The 22,499-nt window shown below is 42.6% G+C and overlaps 1 protein-coding gene across 1 annotated transcript in view; it reads right to left on the bottom strand.

The window, feature by feature from the left end:
• Nucleotides 1-19,049, bottom strand: part of FAM135A (family with sequence similarity 135 member A) — a 91,279-nt gene extending 72,230 nt beyond the window's left edge. Inside the window, exon 1 of the mRNA XM_018564834.1 lies at nt 18,931-19,049. The gene's annotated coding sequence lies outside the window, so the exon portion shown is untranslated. The remainder of the gene's footprint in view (nt 1-18,930) is intronic.
• Nucleotides 19,050-22,499: the final 3,450 nt, after the last annotated feature.

Genomic DNA, 22,499 nt, shown 5'->3' with positions numbered 1-22,499 from the left:
CCGAAACCCCCTTAATCCCAGGGTTTGCACCCTCCTTATCTATAAAATATGGTGCCACCAGCAGGTGTTCTAGCCATGCTGCATGTCCCTGCAAAATAATTATATAATCAACTACACCAAACTTATGAATATTGATTTGGGATTAGCCAATATGCTCTGATATCTATCCAATATCCCGGAATACAATCTTGTGCACAGCAACCAGATTGGATAACGTGGCCAATGAATTTAGTAGCAAAGTGCTGCAGCTTACAAGTAAGCATACACTAATTTGACATACATTAGTCATGAGCTAATGCAGAATACAAAGCTAAACAAAAGGGAATGAGATGCAGGCAAGCAGGTTTTTATTGCTGGGAGGCATAATGCAATGATTGTGTGCATTGAACAGGTCGTGTGGAATGAAACATAATTATTTCAAGAATTTATCATCAATACAGCCACAATACGAGACACCACATATGGCCACCATTGTGCATAAAGATCACTTCTACTACTTAATGTTTAGAGGAGCAGTTAATGCTGGTATGACACAAGTCTTAAGAAGGTTAAATTTTTCTCAAGCAGCAAATTCAATAAGGGACACCATATACACTATGGAATGTATACAGAATTCTGAATGCCACAGCATTCAGACCTCACCCAGGACAGATGCAGAAGATTCACTAGACACTGCGTGATGTATTCTTATCTAATGCCCTAGCCAAATAACTTACTGCTTTAGATTGCTTTTCCTTACCGGTATTTGCCTCTTGAAAGGGCTCCTGTTATCCTTTGGCTACTGCTTACATATACAACTTACAAAACTCTTAAATGAGAAAATCTAGCATAAAACACAGACAAAGTTCTCTCATCTACAGTAGAAAGTCTGACAATTGGGGGTCAAACACAACCTATATTCAAATCGGATACAGAAAAGTTTATAACAAAATGCAAGACTTTAGTAACAAGTCTTGTACACGTAGAAACGCTATGTACACCAAAAAAAAAAGTTAAAGCACACAGGATGTGCAAAGCACACCCTTTCCATCTCTTGTGGTTACTGCTCCCCACGTCGCTCACACCAGCAATTCCCAGCTGTCAAAATGATATACTCGGCAAGCCCCCAGCTAACAGCAGAACATACAGATCTAATGTTACATTGCACTTACTGTTTCATTCACACTTGTCAGTTAAAGCAACCTTAAAAAGGAATTTATTTTCTTGTTTTTTTAAATAAACCCTTTATTAACCCTTAGGCCCTTTTCACACAGGAAGTCTGATCGGGTCCGCCAGTCAGGTTTTTCAAGTGGACCCGAACAGACAGCCAATGCTATTCTATGACCAGGTCCAGAAAAACAAACAGATCAGAGATCTGTTTGCCAGACCTCATTGTGCTGGATCAAGGGTAATCTGATCTAAAAAGGTCACATGTCTGTTCACATCTGATTCCACGTAGACCGATATTGGGCCACTCAAAAAAAAAAAAAATGGACGGGCACGGATGGTCACAGTGGTGACATCTGATCTGTACTGCTTCAATCAGGAGGGAATCCGTACACAGATACCCTCAGCCCATGTGAAAGGGGCCTTAGATAACCTTAACCAGCCTTAACAAACTCCTACCCCCTTAGCTATTATTGCTCTGCTTTTATGTTATTACTAGTATTGTTAACCATAAATTATTTATTTTTTTAATGTTACATAAAGTGTAAAATTGAAAAAAAAAATTACTGTGAAACAACATCACCAAAATAAAGCTGCATTTGTTCCCCTACCCCGAAGCCCAGGCTGTTGTGCAAAAAAAAGGAATGATCACCAACCGGCAAGGTGACAGCTTGAATTCATTTTTTTTAAATAAGTGTGGTGGGATTTGTTATAAAAATTAAAAACTACTAAATACTAGTTGCACAACTGTCTGGGTTAATGACCCAAAACAAATATGCAGGAAGTAAAGTCAGAACTGATCTACAAGCAAGCATTGTTCAAAAACCGGGAATACGTATTATTTAGTAGCAGTTAACATTCATTTTCTGTGGATTTTCTTAAAAGAAAAATGACACTTTAAAATACGTTACTGGGCATAATTTGGGCAAATCAAGCAAGCCCGAAAAAATAAACTTGCCACCCTTTTTCTGTTGTCTATTCAGAGCTGTATTGTTCAATTTGTCCTTAATGTCCCGATAAACCCACAAGCAAACCGGGTACTCTGTATGTAACATTCACATCCCAAGCAGCTATTATTATTATTATAATAATAATACAGGATTTATATAGCGCCAACAGTTTGTGCAGCGCTTTACAATATAAGGAAGACATTACAATCAAAATACAATTCTTAAGTAGTGCATGCTTCCTATGCTAGCTCCCAATTGGTTTGTATATCTGTATGGATGCTGGGAATTCCTTTCAACTGGTTTTATATTTGGCTGACCGCACTATTTTTCATTGAGCAGAATATTTTAAATAATACAATAAATTAAAATGGAATGGAATGGACAAAAATGATGGGATCCTTAACCAAATAGGTTGCACAACCTTTAGAGGCAAAAACTGAAAACAAACAATTTCAGTGGCTCTCACTGAGACTTCTACACCTTCCAACAGCTAGTTCGGCCCACTCGTCTTCAACAAACTGCTCCAGCTGCCTCAGATTTTAAGGGTGCCTTCTCCAGACTGCGTGTTCCAGCAAATTCCATAGATGTTCAATAGGACTCAGATCAGGGCTCATAGAAGGCAACTTTAATATAGGCCAATGATTTATTCTTAGCCATTCTTGGGTGTCTTTAGCTGTGTGTTTTGAGTCATTATCCTGTTGGGAGGACCCATGGCCTGCATTTGAGACAGCTTTCGGACACTGGGTAGTATTTTTTTTGCTTCAGAATTCCTTGATAGTGTTGAGATTTCATTGTGCCCTGCACGGATGCCAGACACAGCAAAGCAGCCCCAAAATATAACCAAGCCTCCTGCATGTTTCACATTAGGAACAGGGTTCTTTTCTTTAAAGGCTTTATATTTTAATCTGTAAACATAGAGCTTATGTGAGTTCCCAAAAAGCTCCAGTTCTGACTTATCTGTCCAAGGGACATTCTCCTAGAATCATCGGTGCTTTTCAATATGCATTTTACCAAAATTCCAATATGGCTTTTGTATGTTTTCCTTAAACATGTGCAGCCCTCATGAGTCTTTGTGCTTTGGGCCCACTGTTGCTCAAAAAGGGAAGGATGGGGCAATCAGACCCTGATGTACCTTGACCCTGGAGCTTCGCTTGCATCTCTTTTTAAGTTTTTCTTGGCTCTTTGGCCAGCATTCGCACCATTTCTGTTTAATCTGGTGTCAATTATCTTCTTGCAGCCACAACCAGGGAGGCTGGCTCCTTTCCCATTAATATACACCTTAAACCTTTTAACATTTGCAACTGTAGTCCAAGGAACTGCAAGCTGGATATTTTTGATATTTTCTTTCTGACCTCCTCAGACAACTCTGTCCTTTGCTTTGCCTGGTCCATTTTTACTATTGGGGAATATATCTACTGCTTACTAGCAAAATAAAAAGACTTTAATTGTTCTTTAAACAGCAGAGTGACTGCGTGATCCACATATTTACAATTGCTTTTAATTGGACCATTTTCTTAGAAATTAAGCATTGTTTCCAACAGTGATGTGCGGTACCTCATATTCCGGGAGGGGCATTCCCCTGCCCTGCCCCCGCAAGCCGAAGCCCCGCCCCAGCCGGATCCACACGCCCCATCTGACTAAGCCCCGCCCCCAAACTCGTCCCCCCGCTCGTGTGACCGAGGAGACAGGGAGAACCTCCCTGTCCCTCACTTACTACCTGTCAAAAGCCGGATGCAGCGCTGCCTGTAGTTAAGAGGCAGCGCCCTGTCCATGACAGGTTACACAGCGGGGCGGATTTCCCTGCTCCCGACCTGTTAGATGCCGATCTGATTGGAGAAAAAGCCTTCAGCTTCAGACTTGAAGCTGACAGCTTTTTCCTCCATAATTCTATGTGAGGCTCTGCCTCACCTGACCGCACATCCCTGGTTTCAAAGAACTAAGGGTACCAACAAATTTGTCTACAATTACAAGTGAAAGCAGTTTAGCTACTACACTTATACATACTAACAGCACAAAACTCAGATACAAATCCTGTTTTAACCAAGATCCTGCATTTTGTTTCAGAAGTTCAGTCCAGTTCAAATCAGAATGTAACAGGATAAGAAAACATCTGTATAACAAGATATGAACACATCTGGCAATGTTGTATTCATGCCCATGTCAGCTTATACACACACACAGAATAGAACTGGAAGGAAGTGGACGGAAGCATGCGAGAAGCCTGACCATGGAAGGGAGTGTGTATCCTGCTAGCCACAGTTGCCTCACAGAGCTAAGACTATAGAAAGAGGATTTGACACCCAACAATTGCTTCCTTATTGACATAAATGTTATAACCAATGTAAAATGCTTGATGCTGAACTCCAGATGAATTACATACAAGGGAGTGGTTTTACCTGCCAAAAGATCGTTTTTTCATCTAGATCAGAGATTTGCACAGCTCTGCCACACCATCCAGCCCTGACTGACAGGGAATTAGATCTGATTTTTCGCAGTTCAATAACAGGTCTCCTCCCAACCCAACCCTGTGAATGAACAGTGAGAAAAAAAAAAAACACAGAAGACTGACCTCAAACAATCATTCTGCTCTCTCCTCCTATCAGCATGCCCACTATACTGCAACAGTATTGACTGGCTGCTTTTCTCTCCCCCAATCTTAGCCCTGCTGTACAGGGACTATAAGAGACTGACACAAAGCCAAATTCAGGAACGTACACTATTTGCATCTAGAAATGTCAGGTACCCGGTAACCTAATTTCCAAGAATCTTCTAGGACAGCACCTGATAGGGAGGCTCTGCCCACATAAAACAGGAAACACAAGGCTTACATATAATAAGAAAATGCCACTGCCCTGTCAGCCTCATTAATAAAGTACCAGATGCAAAACAGAACACACCTCTGAAAGATGTAATATACATGTATTTGCCACTGTCCTGGACGGTACTTGGAAATTACGTTACTAGGCAACCAACTTGGTGTTCCCTAATTCATTTTCCAGGACACCACTGATTTCTCAGCCCAAGAGGCAGCCAAGGCTCTTGCCACATGTGCCCTGGCGGAGTAAGACTTTGAAGAAGATACGCCTTGGCTGTGACATGCATTAACCACCTTGCTATAGTGCTTCTGGACACTCTTATTCTCTTTGTAGGTCCCGAGTATAGAATAAGGAGAATGTTAAATCTTCTCCACAAAGTAGGTCAAGATGACTCTTTTCACATCTAGACAGAGGAAAGCTGCTTCTTTTATCAGATGACTTGTCAAAGAAAGATGGGATAGTAATTTCTTGTGTTCTGTGAAGAATCCCACATCCATCTTGAGGACAAGCCTGTCTGTAAATACAGTAGAAACAGATCCACAAAATAGAAATGCTGTATTTCACGTCCGCTTCTAGTGTATTACGGTGAATAACCTGGATGAACATTGTTTTATAGGTTCAAATAGAGTTTCCTAGAGTGTTTTGAGCACCACAGCTGAATCCCATTGTGGAAAAGGTTACCCGCCGGAGGTCTCTTCCTAACCAGGGATGTGAAGAACCTCTTTGATTAGCTGATGATGGGCTAGCTGCTGAGCTATAAAGAGAAGAAAGTTCTACGTGTACTAACCGAGAGATTTATAGTTGCTCCTTCTGGGAAAAAAAACACCACACTTTCCATGTCCACAATTATTCTCGCTCTGTCAGTCCAAATATCTTGAATTACATTGGGAATCAAGCGTACCCCTAGCTGGAATGTCCAAGGTTGAGAGAACAGATCTATACCCTGACTGCAGTCTTCCTCCTTGAGTGAATAGAATTTGGCAATTTGTTTGTTTTACTTTGTCGTGAATAAGCCAATGTCAGATTCTCCCCATTTGGCTGCTCTAGTCTGGAACGCCTCTCAATTGAATTGCAACTCTGATTTCCCCATCAGTAAACAGCTAAAACAATCTGCAAGCAAGTTAAGCTTCCCCTTGAAGTGTTCTAATGAAGGCGTTAGGAGAATGCTCTCTGCATAGAAGAAAATATCCTCTGAAAGTGCCATAAATTGGGGGGAGGAATCTGGTACCCCCTTGTCTATTTATATACACACCACAACTTTGGTGTTTTCGGAAAAGATCTGAAAATGCGTCTGATAGATGCGAGGAGGAAATGCTTCTAATGCTTTACCGATCACAGCTAATTCTCTGAAATTGGACAAATCTCTTTGTCCATATTTGACAATATTTTCCTTGAGTAGCTAATTGATTTGAGTTTGCTCAACATACCCACCCCGCTTTCACTGGTGATGAGAACTGGGTTGAATGGGAACCATACCCAAATTTATGACAAGTTTGCATTGTCTTTCCACCATAGCACTCTTGTTCTGGCTGGTTGTGGTAAAAAGAATGAATTGTCTGCATTGCTTGAGATCCATCCGAGTTTGCTAGAATAACATTTTCAGTGGTCTGGAGAGGATTTGAGCCCACTGAAAGCTTTTAAGACCCAGAATTATCATTATTGACCTGAATGTTATCTCTTAAACAAACAGTAAACCTGTTTTTTGAACTCTGGAATCTATAAGGTAATCCAAAAACATAACACAAAGGGTGTGAGATATGATTTTTCTAGCACATCTTTTCTCCTGGACGAATCCAAGGAGGGGTCAATTGTCTGGTTAACCCTTGGTCTGAAAAACAGTACAAGGATAGCCATTATATCGTCAGCAAGAGCTTTACAAATCCAAAACAGGGCTAATAGAAATATATAGGACATATTTCCTAAAACCCAAAATTCCCTGAGGGAAGAGAAGGAAGATAGACAGCTCACACCTCCTTTTCTGTGGCAGAAAGGTTCCTCTGAGCAGGGGCAGAGGCCTCTTTGTTGCTGGGTCCAGCTTTCCGGTCTATTATTGTGTGGCTTGCTTTTTGGTGAGGCCTTTTTGCAGTTTGGTGCCACTTCTGCTCCAGTCCCTGACCATTCACTTTATCTTTTGGCATCAGGTGATGCCACGCCGTGATTTGCGCATGTGCCCACTTAGGGCATTGGAAGTTGTCATCTGGATTTGTCAACGCCAGGAGCAGGGCAGAATTGTCATCTCAATGCTCTGTGTATGCTCCTACTCAGCACCAGAAAATGATACTGGTTCCCCTGTTCCGGGTGGTGCCGGTGGAACTAGCCATGTCCCATGTGCCCACCTGCTCCCACTCACTGGAAGCTGCCAGAATGGAAGATAAGAAGAGGAGCTCCAATCATGGAGGTGCAGAGTAATCCCTACCCCAGAGCAGCCGTGAGAGTCATTCCATCCCACCTATCTTCAGTAGTCAGATCAACGGTCTCTGGGGGTTCCACGATTAGATAGCGTGGGGGCCCCCTTTAACTTGCATGAAGGCCATGAAACAAAGAAGTACTGTACGCAAAGTTGTTTCTGCTAAGCTGAGGAAACAAAAGAACTGGGCTGATGGGGGCCCTTTTTTTTGTGTGATCCTTGTGTTTCCTTTTTTATGTGGGCAGAGCAACTCTAACTCAAGTGCTTTTCTAGAAGATAAATAGGGAAAAATCACAGTTAAGGATATGTGACTGAATAAAGAACCGAGTTGATTTGTATGTTTTATATCTGCCCGGAGTTCAGCTTTACAAATCAGGAGATTAAGATTTAGTGAAAGAGTATTCATTTTTTTGCCAACCACCCCATGATTATAGTTCATTTAAAAAAAAACTGTTCAGGAAGTGCATTTTTCTATTATATAACAGCATTCATGTGCCCAATACATAGAGCATGCTAATTTTACTAATGAAAACCACTTCTAGTCAGACAGGTGGAACATAACCATCTCTGCTAATTCTCAAGTGGAACGCGCCGTCAGTGTGACTACCACAGTCATTGTTTACTCCTCAGACACCTATTATTTCAGCAGCATGTCCCTAGTCTTACAGAAACGTACTTGTCAACTAAACGTGTGTAAGCACAAAAAATTCATTTTCACCATCTTCTGTGTCAATATCCAGCTAGCCAGAACATTATTATAAAGGAAGACGTTTCAATGTCATTTTCAGTGCTTTAACAAAAAAAAAGCCATACATACCATTATAGGTAAATATAAATGTAAAACCTAGCTGTGCTGTCTAAGATCCTCCTTCAAAGGCTTCTTCTAGTTTAGGGTAGTGAAAGTTCAGCTTAGTGAATGAGGTGAAGCTCTGCTGACTTCTATCAGCCAATCATGTGCAAGAAAAAAAATACAGTTTTACAGTATACACTCGGCCTGGGGAAAAATCCCTTGCAAGATTAACAGGTTTTTTTTGCCTCAACCCCTAATTGCAATGAAGGTGTCCAGAGGATGAGTGTCATTGCACGCCATACAAAGCACATCTAAACTGCTACATGCAGCAAGTAGCTTACAGTGAAAGTATACTACATACAAATGCACATATACTAACTTGAACCATTCAATAAAAATGGTTTTGTTTTCATATATATATGGGCTTGTTCATACCAAAGCTTGGACTCTTAGTAAACTTGTACTGTATGACTTGCCCACCACTCCTTAATACAGCACGTTGTGTTAAATACTCAGCTTGCTCCTCATTCCAGAGATCCTCCATTGAAAATTGCTCCTGTCTTCATTGTATGCATGCATGCTTTGGCCTATTCATTCCAATGGGTAAACCAGAATAGGGTGGGCAGCTGGAAAATGCATCACCTATAGGAATGAATGGGCCAAGGTGCAAGGACAAGGCAATTTTCCTTGTTCACTTTTTCAGAGCAGTCCATAATAATTTGTCCACCTCTGGATTATACCAGAATGGTATAATGCATACAGCCAAGTAGCCCTCGGAAACGCGCGTTTGTCGCGCAATTTTTTTACCGCGGTTAAAAAAAACGCGCGACAGACGCGCATATGCAATACGCCTAGGTGTGAACCAGGGCTAAGGGCTAACACTGCAGCGAAGATGTGAATGGCGAGTACATGTAAAACACTTTTTGATAAAAGCTGAAAAACTGTTATATTTAAAGATCCCAACAGCCCCGCATAATTACAAAATGAAGACAATTTAGAACAGTAACTTAAAACCAGGGTTACACCGATACCAATACTAGTATTGGTGCCGATACCGAATATTTGGGTGAGTACTCGTACCCGCTCAATTGCTCCGATACTTACCTCCAAAACTGGAGCTTCCACTTAGAGGGAGATCTCCCTCTGACCGGCAAATACGAGGAACCATGGAGCTGGCTTCCTTTCCGATCATGAAGCCGGGCGGTATGTTATAACCCACCTCTCAGCTTTCCAATAGGCTAGGAAGCCAGCTTCACTTCACAGTTGTTAGGCAGCCTGGCTTCCTGACCAATCAGGAAGCCGGACGGCACCTCAGGACCCGCCGCCTGGCTTCCTGACCGATCAGGAAGGCAGGCATCCTCGGGAAGCGGAGCTGGTGTTCTTTCGATAGAACACCGACTTCCAAGGCAATCAGGAAGAAGGCGGAGGGGTCATGATCCGCCGTCTGGTTTCCTGATAAATTGGGGCACATGGCACCAGTATCGGCGAGTACAGAAAACAAAATATCGTACTCGATACCGTAAAAACCGGTATTGGTGCATTCCTACTTAAAATCCATCTACTACCTGTAACCTTTCCTACTGTACTCCCTATTCAGTGGGGAGCCGATATGGGCATCCTAAATAAGGCTTTTAGGAATATCATCATTGTGGCACAGAGGTAGTGTAGGCATTAATATGAACAGATTTTAGCTAATGGGAAATATGGTGACTGTGCTAAATCATTAACCTTATTCTCATGAAGTGTGCATGTTCTCCACATGTTCAACATCCAGGAGGTCTCCTTAAATGACACTGGTAGGTTAATGAGCATCCACCCAAACTGTGCTCTGTGTGACTTTGGTAGGGACTTTAACTTGCAAGTTCCTCTGGGGCCAGGAACTGAAACAAATGGTTCTGTAAACTGCAGCAGAATAGGTCAGGACCAGATAAAAGGCTGAATAAATGCAAACGGATAACGTAAACACTAAATAATAATCACCGCAACAATGACAATAATAACTTAGGCAGAGAGGTTTCCAGTGCTAATGAGAATAAGGAATATAGCACAAAGCTACGTCAGGAGGATTCTACACTTTCCATCTTCACAATTACAATAACGGATAATTTAGCGCTGAGATTTCCTTTTATTCTCTTGCCGTCTGCCCGTTGTATGTAAACTTTTATGTAAAATAGAGAGGTGCCACTCCAGCCAGGTGTGTTAAGAATTGGTAGAATAATGTGAATCAAGGTTACAGCTATAAGAACAGAACATGTTTTCCTCAGTGTTGCAAAATGACAGCAAACAACAGTACACCACAATCCACAAAGCCGAATCCAAAATGAGCAAGGAAACCAACAGACATACACCACTATATATTTCCTTTGAACTTCTACAATTGGCTTGATCCGATTCAAAACCAAAAGACTCCTTCAAGCACCCACTGATGTGATGCATTTTAGCCCTGGTGGGTTTTAAACAAAACGTTGACAAAGACACTTACGGCATGACATTTCACAATCAAGGTTACATTAAAAACAAAGCTCGTATTAAAAGCAGAACTCCGGGCAAATCAAATCTTAACCCTTGCAGTGGGGCTTCCTACAACATAGGAAATGCAAATGTGTAATCCATTACCTTAGTGGTTACAGGCACTACAACATATCTGGCTGCCTTCCAACAATATTTGCATTTGTAGCATTAGGCTATCCTAACAAAACCACAAACAAATGCAATTTCAGCTGTGTTTCCAATCAGAGGGTATAAACTTACAACTTTGTGAAGATAATGCTAGGATTACTTTTGCTGCCGGATGCATTGTTGTCAGCTTACAACTCAAAGAAGTAGTGCTTTGGTTGCCCGATTTATAAACACATAACCTAACAATTTGATATTACGACATTTTAAAGTTGTTGGTAGTTAAAACACCTCTGTAGCTGGCTATAATGGAGCTCTATCCAGCTACAAACACCCAGTATTACAGCAAAGTGTAAAACTGACTAGCTATGGTTATACTGGACCACAAGTACAAACTGATCTGTTTTATCTTTTGACTGCACAAACAAAAATATATGGCCAAGTGGTCTCTAAACTGTGGCCCTATGCTTGCCTTTTTGGGTCCGACACCAGTGACGGGGCACTACTCCTCCCACCGACACCAGTGACGGGGCACTGGTCCACTGAAACCAACAGGGCACGATTTCTCCTACTGAAGCCAACAATGAGGCACTATTATTCCCACTGAAACAAACTATGGGTCATGATTCTGCCCACTGAAACCAGTGAGGGAGCACTATTCCCCCCTACGGAAAACCAGAGATGGGGCACTTTTCCTCCCACTAATGCCAACAATGGGGCATTATGTTTCCTCCCACTAAACACTCCCACTGCTTACCAACCCTGGGACATGTTACTTTCATTGACCATCAAGTCTGGGGCATTGGTTACTCCCATTGACCACTGATACTGGGGAATTTTCTGCTCCCATTTGCCACAGTCTGACACATTGCCACCACGGTCTGAAGGACAGTGAACTTGCCCTCTATTTAGAAAGTTTGATGGTCTCTGTTCTAACATGATCCCTTAAGTATGATACAACATGACACCTTCTGCACCCAAAATGAACACTGACATCACTGGAAATGCATAGCAGAATCATTCATTGGAGCATTCCTTGTGTGCCACTGAGGAGTCTTATTACTGTGAATAATGTCACAAGCACACTAGGATAGCAAAAATGTTCCGTCACATACCAATGACCGTGTACAGAGACCGGTGATTCAGACCCACTGTGGCTCCTCCCTTTAGAGGGAGGGGCCAATTTAGGGCTGGCTCACCTGTCGCAATACACTGTCATGACACAGCAACTCCTGGCATGCGTTTGACATTCATTCCTTTCCTGATGAGAATGAATGGCTTGACAAGCCATGTGGTTTACCCATAAAGGTAGACGGCTGCTCTTCTAACCAGGCATGGGGTGATGAAATCTTGTGCAAAACCAGCACACAGCTGAATTTCTGTGCAATACTTTATGCAAATAGTATACCAGAAACGTCCACATGTTCTAATAGCCCACGCTTTGAAAACTGGCACATTTATACACAAAGGTCTTTGTAGATATCTAAAAATGATTGGAATAATTGAGTCACTCAGCAAGGAGCAACTCACTTTCTAAAATTGCAATAATTCAGCAGGTCGACTGGCAGGAATTAATTTTTATTTATTTATTTTTTGCTGCTGGGGAAAAATAAATAAATCAGTATTGTATTTGTAAGACAAAATAAACACATTTTCATCAGACTAGCTATGCAATCAGTCTGTGGTACATATTTACTTTTCCAATAGATGACCTATACCTGTAGAGGAAGCCAGCTCACCCCCATCACACATAAAGCTACACAAGCAGTGCACTGATAGAGTCCGAAACATGGGGAACAACCTCCATTGGACTCAACAACGGAGGTCCAACTCTGCGATAAACAAACATGAGTTTTTGCATGCAATGCAATTCAGTGCTTCAATGCACTTCCATGGTGTAAACTGCAGACAAGTATTATTATTATTATTATTATTATAATACAGGATTTATATAGCGCCAACAGTTTGCGCAGCGCTTTACAATATAAGGAAGACATTACAATCACAATACAATTCAAGACAAGATGGGAAGGAGGGCCTTGCCCCTGAGGGCTTACAATCTGAAAGGGGGGGGGGAGTGATACATGAGGGAGCCTGGTGGGGATGAATTGTTTGAGAACGTGATAGTCGAGCGGTTAGGTTGAGGTGGGATAGGCTTCCCTGAAGAGATGAGTCTTTTAGGGAAAAGTTGGGGGAAGGTGCACGGGCAGGAGGAAATATCAAGAGCTCTGTTTTTGAAAGATTGAGTTTTAAGAAGGGTTGCGACATCCAGACGGATATGTCGGATAGTAGATTAGTGACACAAGAGGACACTGAGGGGGTGAGTTGTGGAGTAGAAAGATAGATTTGAGTGTCATCGGCATAGAGATGGTATTGGAAGCCATGTGCGATTATTAACTGACCAAGGGAGGAGGTGTAGATAGAGAAGAGAAGCGGTCCAAGGACAGAGCCTTAGGGGGCCCCTACAGAAAGAGGAAGAGGAGGGGAGGGGAGGAGTTAGAATTGTAGGTGACGCTAAAGGAGCGCTTAGATAGGTAGGAGGAGAACCACGAGAGAGCAGAGTCTTGTAGCCCAAGTGACTGGAGTTTTTTGAGGAGGAGCAAGTACCGCGTTTCCCTGAAAATAAGACAACTGTATTTACAGTTCTGTGGGATCCCCGCCAGGGAGCCAGCTGTCTCGTCGCAAGGCTGGACTGCTCAGTCACCTCACTCCGACCCCACTGGCCATACGTTCCTTGCTGTGCTGCTGCCTGCTGGGATGTGTATAGTTTTCTGCCCGGCGGCAGCTCTCTAAGCAAAGGCTGAGGCAGACAGGTGTCTGCTGATTTCGTGACAGGGGCGGCATGCGGGAACTGCGGCGCAGCGGTTAGTCCCCACCATGTACTCTTGTTGCTCTCTGAGCCACCCCCAAACTAGGTTTTATTTTCGGGGCAGGTCTTATATTACAGCCATGTTTAAAAATAGTGCTAAGTCTTACTTTCGGGGTAGGTCGTTTTTCGGGGAAGCACGGTATCTATCCCAGTAGAGGTGCACTGGCCTACACTGTGCGCACAGGTAAATGTGGTTCATGTAGAACACCCTAGGGTACAACCTACATCCCCTAAACACTCATCTGCCTATCTGCATTCAGACAAAACCATATAAAAAATGAAATCAGAGCACACAGCTGCATAGTTTGCTCTATTCATCTTTAGTTGTGCAGTAAGTTGAGTTGTGCCTAGTCAAGCAAATATTAATATACAAGAGTACACAATGTGTGGACAGCCCATTGAGCGCACACTAGGTATGAACTGATACCAAGTACCGCACTCGGTACAAGTACTGATACTTTGAGCTCCAAGACTAAACTAGAGAAAAATTCAAAAGTTAGGAGGCAGCTGTCATTTGTAAGGAGCATACGGAGCTTCTGGGATTTCTACAAACCTGTTTTAATGTAATAAACTACAAGAGATGGCAAAAGTTAGACACTGGCTGTAATTTGTAAGGATCATTGGCTAGCTGGCTCCTGGGGTTTGTCCAGCCCTGATGTAAGGCAAGTATGAACTTCAAAAAATGATGCATAGATAATTCATAATAAGGGCTAGTTCAGCACATGTGTATTATGCATGTTGTACAGTACATACATACACTCACATTGCATTAAACAGACTTTACTGCACCATCTGGAACTAATGCTGCCGTCTCTGGTCATATGAATCGCTCACCAAGATGAAATCGATGAATAGTCACTCGCACTCCTCCAATTTCATACCAAGCCAATTCCTTTATTGGCTATAGTAGTGTCACAATCATGGCGATGTTTCAGAACCAATTGGTTCCTTCTTCAGGCAAACAAAGTGTTATGTTTATGTCTGAAATCTAGTAAGAAACACAGCGCTGAGTAGGAATAAATGCCTAATAAATACTTTAAACAAATTTGTAAATATAAATCAATGGTGAAATAAATAAGTGATAATATACATAAAAAAATTAAAAGTAAATATAAAGGCTAAATAAGAGTTTTTTTACCTCAATATAGTACAAAAATGTTCTCAAACCTGCGTTAAAAAAAAAGGTAAAAACCCCAGATGAACAGTTCGTGTAATAAGTGTCACAATAATAAGCCATTTATTAGGTATTTATTCCTATGCAGCGCTGTGTTTCTTACTAGATTTCAGGTTTTATCTTTTCATAGCAGTTTTTTAGTGACTTAATTTATAGTTTTTCCTGAGCGCTGAATTTTTGTGAATATTATGTTTATGTTTGCCTGAAGGAACCAATTGGTTCCTAAATGTCGCCATGATTGTGACACTACTATAGACAATAAAGGAATTGGCTTGGTATGAAATTGGAGGAGTGCGAGTGACTATTCATCGATTTCATGTTACTGGCGGAGGCATCTGCAGTTACTACGGCACCCACCCGACTTATGGGCTTGTTTCCGGTCAGGAGTGCGATGGGACATATCTTGGTATGAATTTTGCTTACCAAGATTTCACTATCTTTCTTCTGCAACGTTTATAACAGACTAAGCGTATGTAACCCTAAAATATAAAACTTTAGCACCGCATTCCTGTGTCCCATAGAACTGATGTAGCCTTTTATTTATACATGATCTAAAATCTACATAAAAAACCTGGGGATCCTGCCAGTCCCCTCCTTAATGCATTACTTCCTGACCACAAAAGCAGATCTGTGTTCAGGGCTTGTTCACACCATGTCCGGACCTTGTCCAAACCAGAACAGTTTGTTCCTGAACCAAAAAATCATTCCAATGTATCCATATGGTATTTCTGTGCTCTGTTCACACCAGCGCAGTCCGTTCCAGACCAGACGAATAAAAAATTATCCTTGTCTCATTTTCTCTGGTATGGAATGCACTGGAACGCATGGAAACATATTAAAAATGCATGCAAACACACTGGAACTCATTGGACTGCACCTGAAAAAACAAAAAAAGCAGCAAAAACGTTCTGCACTGTCTTTGCAGATCTGCTCCAGATCTGGTCCGGACATGGTGTGAACATAGCCTCAAGTGGTCAGTCTACTTCTTCCCATTGGACTAACAGAATGTGTCTGCAGTCCTGTAGGCAGCCTGTGACACTCCCCAAGCCCAGACACACCATTAGAATATCCTGTCGTGCACATGCATAGTTTCTTCACATAGTTCCCATCTCCTTCTTCAGCTGTGCATCCTGCACACTCACTGTTCGGGACCCACAACCTGCACTAGCTGATGGGCCGTTCGCAGTCCCATGACAGCTCTGCTGTATGCCAGAGACTAGCCTGATCATGCTGTGAAATGCCATAGATCGGGGTGGGGAACCTCCAGCTGTGGTGAAACTACAAATCCCATGCGGCACTGTAAGATTCTCACAGCCACGCCTCCCAGAGACCGATGCATCATGGGATTTGTAGTTTCACCACAGCTGGAGGTTCCCCACCCCTGCCGTAGATGGTTACAGTGTCAGCATAACTTATTTTTCTTAAATTAAATTATTTAAGTCATTTATCTTAATCCTATTTAAATTAATAAATTTAACAAACAAGTTACTAACGGGCCGCACGTGATCCACTAAACCCTAGATAATAAAGCTACAGTTTAAAAAAAAAAAATGTAATTAAAATTAATCTTATTTAATCTCTAATATACATTAAAAATAAACAAATAAATAGGGTGGAATAAAATTTATATACCCCAGTGGTTGACGGAAACCGGGATACAACAAAGACTTAAAATGCTCAATGCAAACAAAGCAGTGGGTCCGGATAACCTGCACCCCAAGGTACTTAAGGAACTAAGCCATTTTATATCTAGACCTTTATTCCTCATTTTTATTTTGGATGATTTTTTAAGGGACCGCAATATACAGGGGTACAGGTACTCCTAGAATGAGATCCTAATAGGTTGGACTTGATGGACTAATGTCTTTATTCAACCTCAAATACTATGTAACAGAGCAGCTGATTGTCATTGGACAGAAGTATCCGCCCCAACGCTCAGAGATTGAGAAGGTGGAGGGGTACAGCAGTCGTACAACCGCCTCTAGAAACCATAATAAAAGGGATGTTTGAGGTTCTTTCCTTATTTTCTTTTATATAGCATGTTAAATACATTTCTCACAAATGTTAATATAATAAAGGTAGAGGGTTCACACCTACTTTAATGTGACAAAGGTAAATACAAATGAACGTTCTCTACACCATTTGTCTTGCACTAGTACAGTTTAGAAAGATTTATATTGTATGTAACAAATAATACAAAGATCCATTGTTGTCCTGAGCAAAGCTTTTGTCCAAAATGAGGACAGTCAGCCTAATGTTCAAAAGCTTTGTTTATTTCTGGTTTTAAAGATCACTGCAGAGGTTAGGGGGACATATGCCATGCAGTAAACTGAAAGGTTTCCATGTAAACCATAGAAAAGAAAACATGGACACCAGGGAGAACTGATCATTTTACCCATGAGGATAATACTAGATAATAGGACAGGTCTATCCAACAGCCACGTGCCACATTCAGCACAACCATGAAAACAACAGAAACACCTCCCAAGTAATCAGATCTGCGTTTACTACAGGTAGGTCTAGAAGATAAGGACGTTTTGAGGTGGTTTTTTAAAGCCAATTCACATTTCACACAGCCACTGCACTTTTGACTGCTTGATCAGACAGATGAACCATACTGTCATAATTCATTTGTAGAATCGCAGGATTATACAATAAATCAAAAGGTCGAGTGCAAGAATCTCAAGCAGGCAATCAATCAGACTTCAATAGAAAGCTCCATACTGGTTTTTAGAAGATTCTATTTTGCCCTTTGCTTGCCAGCTAGTGTACCCCGCTTCACTAAAACAGACAGAACATGCTACTATGGTAACCTCATCAATCCTCAGGCGTAAAAGGAAAGCCACTTTGGGGACCTTAACTATCTGCATTTGACAAGTCCTTCAGGCGGCTAGAGGTCTACAAATTAGATTATACATTTTGTTTTAAAACCCTCCCAAACACCAAAGCCATACGTTCTTCATAAGTCCTCTCTCTCTCTCTCTCCATACACCTGAGCCATAAGTCCTCTCTCTCCATAAGTTCTCTCTCTCAATACACCTGAGCCATAAGTCCTCTCTCTCCATACACCTGAGCCATAAGTACTCTCTCTCTCTCTCTCCATACACCTGAGCCACAGGTTCTGTCTCTCTCTCTCTCCATACACCTGAGCCATAAGTCCTCTATCTCCATACACCTGAGCCATAAGTCCCCTCTCTCTCTCTCTCCATACACCTGAGCCATAAGTCCTCTCTCTCTCTCTCCATACACCTGAGCCATAAGTCCTCTCTCTCCATAAACCTGAGCCACAAGTCCTCTCTCTCTCCATACACCTGAGCCATAAGTCCTCTCTCTCTCTGCATACACCTGAGCTATAAGTCCCCTCTCTCTCTCGCCATACACCTGAGCCATAAGTCCCCTCTCTCGCCATACACCTGAGCCATAAGTCCTCTCTCTCTCTCCATACACCTGAGCCATAAGTCCTCTCTCTCTATACACCTGAGCCACAGGTTCTCTCTCTCTCTCCATACACCTGAGCCATAAGTCCTCTCTCTCTCTGCATACACCTGAGCTATAAGTCCCCTCTCTCTCTGCATACACCTGAGCTATAAGTCCCCTCTCTATCTCACCATACACCTGAGCCATAAGTCCCCTCTCTCTCTCTCTCCATACACCTGAGCCATACGTCCTCTCTCTCCATACACCGGAGCCATAAGTCCTCTCTCTCTCCATACACCGGAGCCATAAGTCCTCTCTCTCTCTCTCCATACACCTGAGGCATAAGTCCTCTCTCTCTCCATACACCTGAGCCATAAGTCCTCTCTCCCCATACACCTGAGCCATAAGTCCTCTCTCCCCATACACCTGAGCCATAAGTCCTCTCTCCCCATACACCCGCCTCATAAGTCCTCTCTCTCCATACACCCGACCCATAAGTCCTCTCTCTCTCCATACACCCGACCCATAAGTCCTCCTTCTCTCCATACACCCGAGCCATTAGTTCCCTCTCTCCATACAGCTGAGCCAGCACTGTCCATACACACAGGTTATCATAGGCTGGCACACACACTGCTGTCACACCCTGTACACACAATGTAAATATACGTACGCACAGCCATGTCTGTGGCCCACCCGCCCCCTACCACACATGCTTCCCGCTTCACCCACATCGTGCGGCTCTTACCGGCCACCGGGCAGAGGAAAGAGACAAGCCGCTGAGAGCCGGCCAAAGCCCCGGCCTTTAGTAAGACAGCCATCCGGCCGGCCTTGGACACACAGTGAGGAGGAGAGAAGCCTGAAGCTCCGCCCCCCGAATGACAGGCTGTGGAAGGAGGGGACACTCAACCAAGGAGACACACCAACATCGTACGGCTGTGTGGGGAGCCCGCCTGACGCGCTGAGGGCAGGTGTTACCTTCCGAGGAGTGTCTGTGCTGTATACTGTAGCGGAGTTGATGTCATCCATCCAAGTTGCTGGCTCAGCCTTTGCCTGCTCATAGATTATATCACGATTCATACTGACGTATAAAAGAATCTTGTCTTCCATAATAGAAGCTTTTTCACCCCAGGACTGAAGAAATGACAGGAACTGGTCTGTTGCCGTGGGCGATGACTTTCACCTGTATGCTTTATATACATCACCCTCTCCATAACTATCGATATGTCATGATTGCATGGAGGTCAACAGTTGTAAGAAGTGTTTGGGCAGGCGTACAAATGTGTACAGCGATCCACCGCAGTCGTTTCTGGGGGTAGCATTGAAGCTTTAATGCCCCCTCCCCAGCGCCATAGTTTTCTTGTGCTCCCAGGACAGGGGTGCAATTTATCTAAACTGGAGCAGACACAATCTGCTGAATCTGTGCATGGAACCAATCAGCTTCTCTCTTTCATTTTCAAACCTTAATTGAACAGACTTAAGAGAGAAGCTGATTGGTTGCCATAGGCAACTGCTTCAGTTTCTTCAGCTCCAGTTTTGATAAATCCCCCCCTTTGTTCTTCCGAGTATGAAAGTGTTACTAGACCCACCAAAGCAGTTTTAAAGTCTGAAAACTTGTTTACAATAATTAATCCATATTTACACAATCATTTTTCAGAGCAGCTCCAACTCCAGCTTGACTTCCCTGAACTTCCTGTCCAGTACAAGATCACAAGGAACAGAGCAGTCTCCAGAAGCCATACTAGCATGGAGAAGGGAAGTATCTTGCCTTGCTTGTGCCTGTGTGTTTATGGAGACACACACAGCTTGCTAGCACACACAAGGGAGGCTCCATAGGACCCTGCAAGGGAAAGGAGCCACGCTAAAACAGAGGCGCCGCGTTCAGATTCTCAGCAGCTGCAAGTGCTGAGTTAGCAAACCGCTGCTAACTGCTGTGCTGCAAGTCAGCGCTCAGCACTGCTAACTTAGCACTCGCAGCAGAAGTGGATGCAGAGTGCTGATGTGACACAGAAGGTGGGGACAGAGCACCAGTGGCCATTTTAACTGTGGGCACACCTGGCAGTGCTGGAGAAAGGTGCCTGAACCCTGATGGAAGAAATCAATTCAGGGATCCAGCTGACTGCAGGAAACTTAAACTTTTAGCTCTGGTTTACATTCGCACGTCCAGGGAATGCTCGTTTGCGCACCGCGTTAGCCGTGCGGCTCCATTAATTTCAATGGAGTCACATCAAGGTGGTTCAATCACAGTTCAGTGTGGGAACTTACAATTTAATGTTTTGGTGGACGAGCACACCAAATATTCGTTGGAAAATGGTATTTATTAGCCAAAAATATTATCTTATGCCATTTTTGCTTAGCAATGTGCAGCCGAAGCGTTCATTGAAGCTGCTGCTGTGAACTGAAGTGCTGCAGAAGAGCTACTCAGCGCTTGGCTAAGGAACTGAACACGCCTGTGGTGTTTATGTTCAGCTGTGACCATTCAGCTTTTACACATCAATGAAAGAACACATGTATTCTGTCCACATGTGTTCGCACACAGAGGGCCAATTTACACTAGGCCGTCCCTTAAATTGGAGCATTTTTGTGGGCAGACTAATGCGATGGGACAGCTCTGGCGGTGTGCGGTGTATCACACACTGCCAGAGATTTACTGTTTACATTTTGTCTTTTTTTTGTCTAACTTTATTGGTAGTGTACAGGGGTGTGTTGCAGTACGGTGACCCGCGGTGGCATCCAGTGCCCTGCAGAAAAAAGCAGCATGTCAGCATTTTTCTGCAGCGCACTTTTTATTACACCCATGTTGTGGTGGAACAGGGCACATAGAAAACACATCATAACTTAGTAAGCAAACATGGTTTGGTAAGAGTCTTTACTATATTTACAGTTCTATCACATATACAGTTCCATGCCCAGAATTACTTGATACCATCTTAAAAGGCAAAATAGTAAAAATTAACTATATCATACCAGAAAAAAAAAGACCAAATAATATGTGATATAAGAAATTCTTTATGTCCAGCAAGATCACTTAGGGGCCCATTTATAACAGAAAGCGGATACCACTATCCACTCTTCATTATACACCTCGTGTAAGGTTATTTCACACCACGGCGTCCATTATACAGGCCAATTATAAAATGCAGACTGCGGTGTAGAGCCTTTGGTATGACACAGAGTTCTCTGCTTGATGCAGATGCCCCGAGAATAATTTGTCTCTTTGCTATCATCATTTTCATGGATGAATTGTGGGATGCTATTATTTGAAATAAATAAAAGTGTCAAAAAAATGTATTTGTGGTGTCTGGTCATTTCCAGTGTCTGTATGTACATGTGTGCACGTGTTGGGTCTGATTTTAAGGCGTCATGACAGGTAGTTTATTGAGGAGCCTCTTTGTTGTACTTTTGTGGTACCTCAAAGCAGATCTTCACCCTCCCCACTTTACCTCTTTGTCCTCCTACCCCCTCTTCCCTTATAATTGGACATTTAAATCCCCCTCCCCCAATACCTTTTTCCCTAGGGACCATAAAGCACCTATATCCCAGGAGGCTTCTAGGGCGCATGTGCATCATCAGGGGGGTTCTCTCTTGCTCATTCTTTCAGCAGGCTGTTAGAACCCAGAAGAGACAGCCTGCCCCCCGATGACATCAGTAAAGAAGATGGAGGCGCAGGAGCCAGCACGCAACTGCTGTTGAGTTGATTGCAGTAGGACAATACAGGATGAGTGAGTATGAAATTTCAGGATAAACCAGCAAACAGTGGGAGTGTACATAAAAATAACCGGGGGGTTGTTGAGTTTTCTCTTTAAGTTATTCTTCTTTAAATTGTTGAGATAACAAGCATTACAAGGCTGATATCGGGGATATCTATATAGTAAATTGGCGCAAGCACCCACATTCATAAAAGAATATATTTATTAGGGAGATTGATGTTTGGCTGCAGAATTATAAATACCTATAGGTTAACACTAAACTTTTTTTTCTTTAGCTTTGGATAGAGTGTGGAAGGGTTAGAAGAATTAGAGGTGCACCGAAATGAAATTTCTAAAAACGAAACCGAAAATAGAAACATGTAAGGCCGAAAGTGAAAAAAAATCTAACCTTTTAAAATATTTTTTTACACTTTTACATTTTTTTATATTTATTTATTTTTATTAAATATTTGTTTACGTTACTTTTAAGGGCTTAAGGGAAATATTGGGGGTCTAAACAGACCCCTGATATTTCTCTTTTAAAATAGAAAAAGAGATTGAGGACACGGAGTCCTCAATCTCTTTTTCTGCAGCCCCTGTTATCAATGAACAGGGAGCCTGTATACTG

This window comes from Nanorana parkeri, unplaced genomic scaffold, assembly GCF_000935625.1.
Source record: "Nanorana parkeri isolate BGI_ZX_2015 unplaced genomic scaffold, ASM93562v1 scaffold785, whole genome shotgun sequence".
NCBI lineage: Eukaryota > Metazoa > Chordata > Amphibia > Anura > Dicroglossidae > Nanorana > Nanorana parkeri.
Note: the sequence above shows the minus strand (reverse complement) of the source record. Positions and strands in the feature narration are given on the sequence as shown.